Below are 8608 nucleotides of genomic sequence, written 5' to 3'. Positions count from 1 at the left end.
CCTAATGCTGATTAAAAGGAAAATTCAGTTTAGGGTTTAAAACCCTAATGCTGATTGCATGGAAAAGCTCAGTTTAGGGTTTTAAAACCTTAATGCTGGCTGAATGGAAAAAGTTCAGTTTAGGGTTTAAAACCCTAATGCTGACTAAAAGGAAAATTCAGTTTAGGGTTTAAAACCCTAATGCTGATTAAAAGGAAAATTCAGTTTAGGGTTTAAAACCCTAATGCTGATTGCATGGAAAAGCTCAGTTTAGGGTTTAAAACCCTAATGCTGGATGAATGGAAAAAGTTCAGTTTAGGGTTTAAAACCCTAATGCTGACTAAAAGGAAAATTCAGTTTAGGGTTTAAAACCCTAATGCTGATGGCATGGGAAAAGCTCAGTTTAGGGTTTAAAACCCTAATACTGGCTGAATGGAAAAGTTCAGTTTAGGGTTTAAAATCGTAATGCTGACTAAAGGAAAAATTCAGTTTAGGGTTTAAAACCCTAATGCTGATTAAAAGGAAAATTCAGTTTAGGGTTTAAAACCCTAATGCTGATTGCATGGAAAAGCTCAGTTTAGGGTTTAAAACCCTAATGCTGGCTGAATGGAAAAGTTCAGTTTAGGGTTTAAAACCCTAATGCTGACTAAAGGAAAAATTCAGTTTAGGGTTTAAAACCCTAATGCTGATTAAAAGGAAAATTCAGTTTAGGGTTTAAAACCCTAATGTTGATTGCATGGAAAAGCTCAGTTTAGGGTTTTAAAACCCTAATGCTGGCTGAATGGAAAAAGTTCAGTTTAGGGTTTAAAACCCTAATGCTGACTAAAAGGAAAATTCAGTTTAGGGTTTAAAACCCTAATGCTGATTAAAAGGAAAATTCAGTTTAGGGTTTAAAACCCTAATGCTGATTGCATGGAAAAGCTCAGTTTAGGGTTTAAAACCCTAATGCTGACTAAAAGGAAAATTCAGTTTAGGGTTTAAAACCCTAATGCTGATTGCATGGGAAAAGCTCAGTTTAGGGTTTAAAACCCTAATGCTGGCTGAATGGAAAAGTTCAGTTTAGGGTTTAAAACCCTAATGTTGACTAAAGGAAAAATTCAGTTTAGGGTTTAAAACCCTAATGCTGATTAAAAGGAAAATTCAGTTTAGGGTTTAAAACTCTAATGCTGATTGCATGGAAAAGCTCAGTTTAGGGTTTTAAAACCCTAATGCTGGCTGAATGGAAAAAGTTCAGTTTAGGGTTTAAAACCCTAATGCTGACTTAAAGGAAAATTCAGTTTAGGGTTTAAAATCCTAATGCTGATTAAAAGGAAAATTCAGTTTAGGGTTTAAAACCCTAATGCTGATTGCATGGAAAAGCTCAGTTTAGGGTTTAAAACCTTAATGCTGGCTGAATGGAAAAAGTTCAGTTTAGGGTTTAAAACCCTAATGCTGACTAAAAGGAAAATTCAGTTTAGGGTTTGAAACCCTAATGCTGATTGCATGGGAAAAGCTCAGTTTAGGGTTTAAAACCCTAATGCTGACTAAATGGAAAAAGTTCAGTTTAGGGTTTAAAACCCTAATGCTGACTAAAGGAAAAATTCAGTTTAGGGTTTAAAACCCTAATGCTGATTGCATGGAAAAGCTTAGTTTAGGGTTTAAAACCCTAATGCTGGCTGAATAGAAAAAATTCAGTTTAGGGTTTTAAAACCCTAATGCTGACTAAATGGAAAAAGTTCAGTTTAGGTTTTAAAACCCTAATGCTGATTGCATGGGAAAAGCTCAGTTTAGGGTTTAAAACCCTAATGCTGATTGCATGGGAAAAGTGCAGTTTAGGGTTTAAAACCCTAATGCTGGCTAAATGGAAAAAAGTGCAGTTTAGGGTTTAAAACCCTTAATGCTGACTAAAGGGAAAATTCAGTTTAGGGTTTAAAACCCTAATGCTGATTGCATGGAAAAACTTAGTTTAGGGTTTAAAACCCTAATGCTGGCTGAATGGAAAAGTTCAGTTTAGGGTTTAAAACCCTAATGCTGACTAAAGGAATAATTCAGTTTAGGGTTTAAAACCCTAATGCTGATTAAAAGGAAAATTCAGTTTAGGGTTTAAAACCCTAATGCTGATTGCATGGAAAAGCTCAATTTAGGGTTTTAAAACCCTAATGCTGGCTGAATGGAAAAAGTTCAGTTTAGGGTTTAAAACCCTAATGCTGACTAAAAGGAAAATTCAGTTTAGGGTTTAAAACCCTAATGCTGATTAAAAGGAAAATTCAGTTTAGGGTTTAAAACCCTAATGCTGATTGCATGGAAAAGCTCAGTTTAGGGTTTAAAACCCTAATGCTGGATGAATGGAAAAAGTTCAGTTTAGGGTTTAAAACCCTAATGCTGACTAAAAGGAAAATTCAGTTTAGGGTTTAAAACCCTAATGCTGATGGCTGGGGACAAAATTCGAGAACAACCACTGACTTCTTTTTTTGAATTTTCTTACTTTAGTAAAAGAATAAAAGGGAGTTTCGTGGAAACTTACCTTCCGAGTGAATTCCTTATTGCCAAAATGTTTCTTGTACCCATGTACCTTCTTCTTTGGGCGACACCTGCCTCTTGCACGGTTGTCTTGGATTAAGCCTGTTTGAACTTCTCAAACAAAGAACATTTGTTAGTTCGGAAAATGACGGTCGGTTTGGTGACCTTGATCGTTCCTGGTTGCCTTGTTGCGTCTTCATTTCTGTCGCGAAGTCCCGCTATTGATTTGATTCATATGTCGGAACCCTTTAGACTGCTCATGCTTGCATTTCCAGATTCTGTGATGATTTGCCCCGTATGGCTCTTTTTCTTTTCTCTCTCTTTTTTTTTGTCCCGTTTTGATTGGAGGTTCTCAACGGGGATTTTATTGGAGGTATTCTGTGGGAATTTGTACAAAAGGAAGCTCTGTGGGGGAATATTTACAAAGTGGATTCTTTGCGTGGATTTTGTACAATGGGGCATGCTGGGTATTTGTTTCAAAACGAGTTTCCCAGGGTTTGTTGGGGTAAGCTTGTTGGGGAATATTTACAAAGGGACTCGTCGGGGATGTGGTGAGGAAATTCCAACGGGGATTTTTTTTTTTTTTATGTATTGGGGAGATTCTGCGGGGGATTGTACAGGAGGAGACTCTGTGGGGATTTATCTGAAAGTGGACTTGCTGGGGGGAAATTTCTCTTTTCCTCTTTACTTTAAACACCATCACACATCATGATTCATCAGGCTTGGGCGATCGTAACAATGAAATGAGGCTTTTTCCTTCATGAAATGGGATTCCGTGCAAACAAACCTGCCACCTGCCCTTTCCGGTGTATCCTGAACTTGGGGTTAAAACATAAAAGAGATTCGAAAAGAAACAAAGAAAGGAGAAAACAAATTTCAGGAAGGGAGTGTCCTTTTCGGGACGAGAAAGACATATCTGAGGAAGGTAATGCTGGCCTTAAATGACATGCTCTTTGGACTGGACGCCTGACCTTCCATGAACTTGCGTTTCCCTGAACCAGAACGGATCTGTGATTCCAAACCGGTGGAACTTTGCCAAGACCTCCTTGGGGTGGAGTCATTCTTTTTCGGCCAACAGCGCCCTTTGCGGGTTTTCGCCGGCTGACCTCTCTCATTTCTCTTCCTGTCATCGCTTGATAGCACTCTTTGTGAGTTTTTACTAAACAAGCTCTCTCATTTTGGTTTCTCTACTCTCGTCGCCTCGTGGTGCCCGAAGGTTTTCACCGACTAGACTCTCTCATTTTATCTCTCTCGATTCAGAGTGTGCCGGTCTTCCATTTGCGACGCTTATTGGTCTGAAAGCTTGTGCTTGGTAAAGAGAGGCAGATGATACTAACTTCCAAACTGCTCGACGTGCCCCGGTTTCAATTTCAGGGTGAATGGGATTTTATTGTTGGTGTGACTGAACCTCAGGGAGAGGCTGCCTACGTATCCTTTCGGAATCAAGTCAAACGTAGTTCAGGCCTCAATCAATTTTTTTTTTTTTTTGGCGGCTCAAAGGTTTGTAGAGAGAATTGGGTAGTGTTTGGGGAGTAGTGGGGAATAAAACCTTCGTCATTTTCAAATGTGTCAGGACCACTGGAGTATGATTTAGACGTAGTATCTCTTGACTGCATCCGCATTTACTGTTGTGTCAGGGTCATTTCCTTCGGTATCACCTAAATACAATGCTCCTCTCGGCAATATCTTCCTTATGATGTATGGGCCTTTCCAATTTGGAGCAAACTTACCATTTGCTTCTTCATGATGCGGCAGAATACGCCTTAGCACCAGCTGACCTACTTCGAAATTCCTGAGTCGGACTTTCTTGTTGTAAGCACGGGCCATCCTTCGTTGGTACAGCTGTCCGTGACAAACAGCGGCCATTCGCTTTTCATCAATCAAAGTCAATTGCTCTAACCGTGTCTTGACCCACTCGCTGTCTTCGATTTCTGCTTCGACAATGGTTCGAAGCGAAGGAATTTCTACCTCTGCCGGTATTACAGCCTCGGTCCCATAAACCAAAAGATAAGGAGTCGCTCCTACTGATGTGCGTACCGTAGTGCGATACCCCAACAATGCAAATGGTAACTGCTCATGCCACTGTCGGGAACTTTGGATCGTTTTCCTCAAAATCTTCTTGATGTTTTTGTTCGCCGCTTCCACAGCACCATTGGCTTTCGGCCGATAAGGAGTAGAATTCCTATGCGTTATCTTGAATTGCTCGCATACATCTCCCATCAAGTGACTGTTCAAGTTTGCTGCGTTATCTGTAATGATAGTCGCAGGAATACCGAAACGACAGATAAGATTTGAGTGTACAAAATCCACTACAGCTTTTTTAGTGACCGACTTGAGAGTGACAGCTTCTACCCATTTTGTGAAGTAATCGATGGCAACCAGTATAAACCTGTGTCCATTCGAAGCCTTCGGTTCGATTGGTCCAATGACGTCCATGCCCCAGGCGACAAATGGCCAAGGTGCAGACATGGGATGCAGCTCCGTGGGAGGTGCATGAATCAAATCACCGTGCACCTGACACTGATGACACTTCCGAACGAAGCTAAAGCAATCCTTTTCCATGGTCATCCAGTAATAACCTGCTCGAAGGATTTTCTTTGCTAAGACATACCCGTTCATGTGAGGTCCGCACACACCTGCGTGTACTTCGTGCATGATCTTTCTTGCCTCCTCGATATCGACACATCTTAGAAGATTGAGGTCCGGGGTCCTCTTATACAACAATTCACCGCTTAGAAAGAAACCACTTGCATGTCGCCTAATGGTCCTCTTTTGATCTCCAGTAGCGTGCTCGGGGTATTCTTATGTCTTTAGGAACCTCTTGATGTCATGGTACCACGGCTGCGTATTTGGTCCTGCCTCGATTACATTGCAGTAACTGTGTCTCTCCTTGATTTGGATTTCCAAAGGATCGACGTGGGCGTTGCCCGGGTAGGGTAGCATTGAAGCCAAAGTAGCAAGTGCATCTGCCAGTTCATTGTGATACCTCGGGATATACCTGAACTCTATTGATGTAAAGCGCTTGCTGAGGTCCTCCACATGCTGTCGGTAAGGGATAAGTTTGACATCCCGAGTTTCCCATTCGCCTTGGGCTTGCCGGATAATCAGGTCAGAATCTCCCATAATCAGTAAGTCTTTGACGTCCTGATCGATTGCCATATGCATGCCCATGATGCAGGCTTCATACTCAGCCGTATTATTTGTGCAAAAGAAACGAAGTCTAGCTGTGGCGGGATAATGCTGACCAGAAGGCGAGATCAAAATTGCCCCAATCCCTACACCCTTGGCGTTTACGGCTCCATCAAAGAACATCTTCCAAACATGAGTGTCCTCCGAGACCACTTCTACGGTGTTCACTTCTTCATCTGGAAAGTAGGTACTCAATGTCTGGTATTCCTCATCGACCGGATTTTCGGCCAAATGATCTGCTAGCGCCTGGGCTTTCATTGTCGTGCGAGTGACATAGACTATGTCGAATTCAGTAAGCAAGATTTGCCACTTGGCCAGTCTCCCAGTGGGCATTGGTTTCTGAAATATATACTTCAAAGGATCCAACCTGCTTATGAGGAAAGTTGTGTGGGCTTGGATATAATGTCTCAGCTTTTGAGCGACCCACGTCAGAGCGCAACATGTCCTTTCCAGCAGAGTGTATTTGGCCTCGTAGCCGGTGAATTTCTTGCTCAAGTAGTAGATTGCTTGCTCCTTCTTCCCGGTTACGTCGTGTTGCCCGAGGACGCAACCGAAAGAGTTCTCCAAGACTGTCAGATACAAGAAAAGTGGCCTTCCTGGTTCTGGAGGGACCAAGACCGGGGGATTCGAAAGGTATTCTTTGACTTTATCAAAGGCTTCTTGACACTCAGTTGTCCATTTAATCGCTGCATCTTTCCTTAACAGCTTGAATATGGGCTCACACGTGCTTGTCAGCTGGGCAATAAACCGACTGATGTAGTTCAACCTGCCCAACAGACTCATCACGTCTTTCTTTGTTCTCGGGGGAGGTAGATCTCTGATGGATTTTATCTTAGTTAGATCTAGCTCGATACCTCTCCTACTTACGATGAAGCCCAGAAGTTTGCCTGATGGAACTCCGAAAGCGCATTTGGCTGGGTTTAACTTCAAGTCATATTTCCTTAATCTCTCGAAGAATTTCCTCAAGTCTTGGATGTGATTATCCTGTGTCCTGGACTTGACTATCACGTCGTCCACGTACACCTCTATTTCCTGATGCATCATGTCATGGAAAATGGCAGTCATGGCCCTCATGTAAGTAGCCCCAGCATTCTTCAAACCAAATGGCATGACCCGGTAACAGTAGGTGCCCCAAGGCGTGGTGAAGGCAGTTTTCTCGGCGTCCTCTTCATCCATCAATACCTGATGATACCCAGCGTAACAATCTACGAAAGACTGTATCTCGTGTTTGGCGCAATTATCAACGAGGATGTGGATGTTGGGCAGCGGGAAATTATCTTTAGGACTTGCTCTGTTCAAATCTCGGTAATCTACACATACCCGAGTTTTCCCGTCCTTTTTTGGTACTGGAACCACATTCTCCAACCATGTTGTATATTGGACTACCCGAATCACTCCCGTTTTTAGTTGTTTGGTGATCTCCTCTTTAATCTTGTCACTGACCTCAGTTTTGAACTTTCGTTGCTTTTGTTGAACTGGAGGACAATCAGGATGAATCGGCAATTTATGAACCACTAGATCAACACCTAGCCCCGGCATGTCATCATATGACCAAGCAAACACGTCTTTAAATTCAAAAAGAAGTTGAATTATCGCCTCTCGCGTTTTCTTGTCCGTGTGAATGCTTATTTTGGTCTCCCGGATTTCTTCCGGGGTTCCTAAATTTACCGGTTCAGTGTCATTCAGATTTGGCTTAGGTTTATTCTCGAAATATTCCAACTCTCAGTTTATCTCCCTAAAAGCCTATTCCACATCATATTCTGGTTCTGGGTTCATTAATTCGCAGTTAAATAACTCATTGTGATCTGGGCGTGAAGTCTGCAAGCATGTCATATTTAAAGCCGCATTATTATGACTGAAAAGAAAGATAAAAGGAAAAATAACAAAAATCAGAACGAAAAGAAAGAATGGGAAAGCAGTGATGATTTTTATTTATTTTTATTTTTCTTTGGAAAGTTGGAAGACAACAATGTTTACAACTTAGGAATTCAAAACAACAATTGAAAGGAAGAAAACATTCAAGTTATGTCCTGGAGATAACTTGTGACACAGGAAAGGTGGCAGGACAGGTCTACCCGGACTTCCGTCTAGTCGGGAATGGCGTAGCCTCCCAGTTTTGAAGTTTGGCGTTCGGCCCCATGTACATCATTGCAGCAGTGCTTGTGCCTTCACCTGGTTGAACCATGTGGACCTCGTAGAGCATTTCCCTCATCGCCCCACATATCTCCTCGATTTCCTCAGCTGTGAAGACCTCATCATCTTCTTCTTCAACGTACCTCAGCCTGATGAAAGTTGCATATAAATCCGGCAGTGGTTGAGGTAACTTCCAACCCTCATTTTTCCTTTTCTTTGCCCACTCTTCGTCGGTCGGAGTAGGTTTGAAACCTAGTCCAAAAGGTTTCTTGGTGACTGGCAAGGTAATGGGTTCTGTTATTCCCTGAAGGGTTCGTCCAAGCCCCTTCCCTGGCCTAAATCCGTGCCGGATCATCTCTTTGGCCACCATAACCGAGGCGTTAGACAAGAAAGGCTGGGGGCAGGGTATTCCCTCTTCGTGCTGCTCTGCCAGTACAATCTCAAAAGCTTGATAGACCGTATGTTCGCTCCCTTCTCTCGGTTCCAGATATGGGGTGGATGGGTCCCGATAAATAGCATGCTCATCTTCCCCATGGACCACGATCTCTCTGTCTTCGTACTCGAACTTCACCATCTGGTGAAGAGTGGAAGGCACGGCTCCTGCCGCATGGATCCAAGGTCTGCCAAGGAGAAAATTGTAGGATGTATCCATGTCGAGCACCTGGAAGGTTACTTGAAATTCGACTGGTCCTATGACCAACAACAGGTCTATTTCTCCCATGGTATCTCTCTTGATGCCGTCGAAAGCCCTTACGCAGACATTGTTGGGTCGGATTCTTCCGGTCCCAATTTCCATTCTTTGTAGCGT

This window comes from Nicotiana sylvestris, chromosome 8 (genome assembly GCF_000393655.2).
Source record: "Nicotiana sylvestris chromosome 8, ASM39365v2, whole genome shotgun sequence".
Classification (NCBI taxonomy): domain Eukaryota; kingdom Viridiplantae; phylum Streptophyta; class Magnoliopsida; order Solanales; family Solanaceae; genus Nicotiana; species Nicotiana sylvestris.
Note: the sequence above shows the minus strand (reverse complement) of the source record.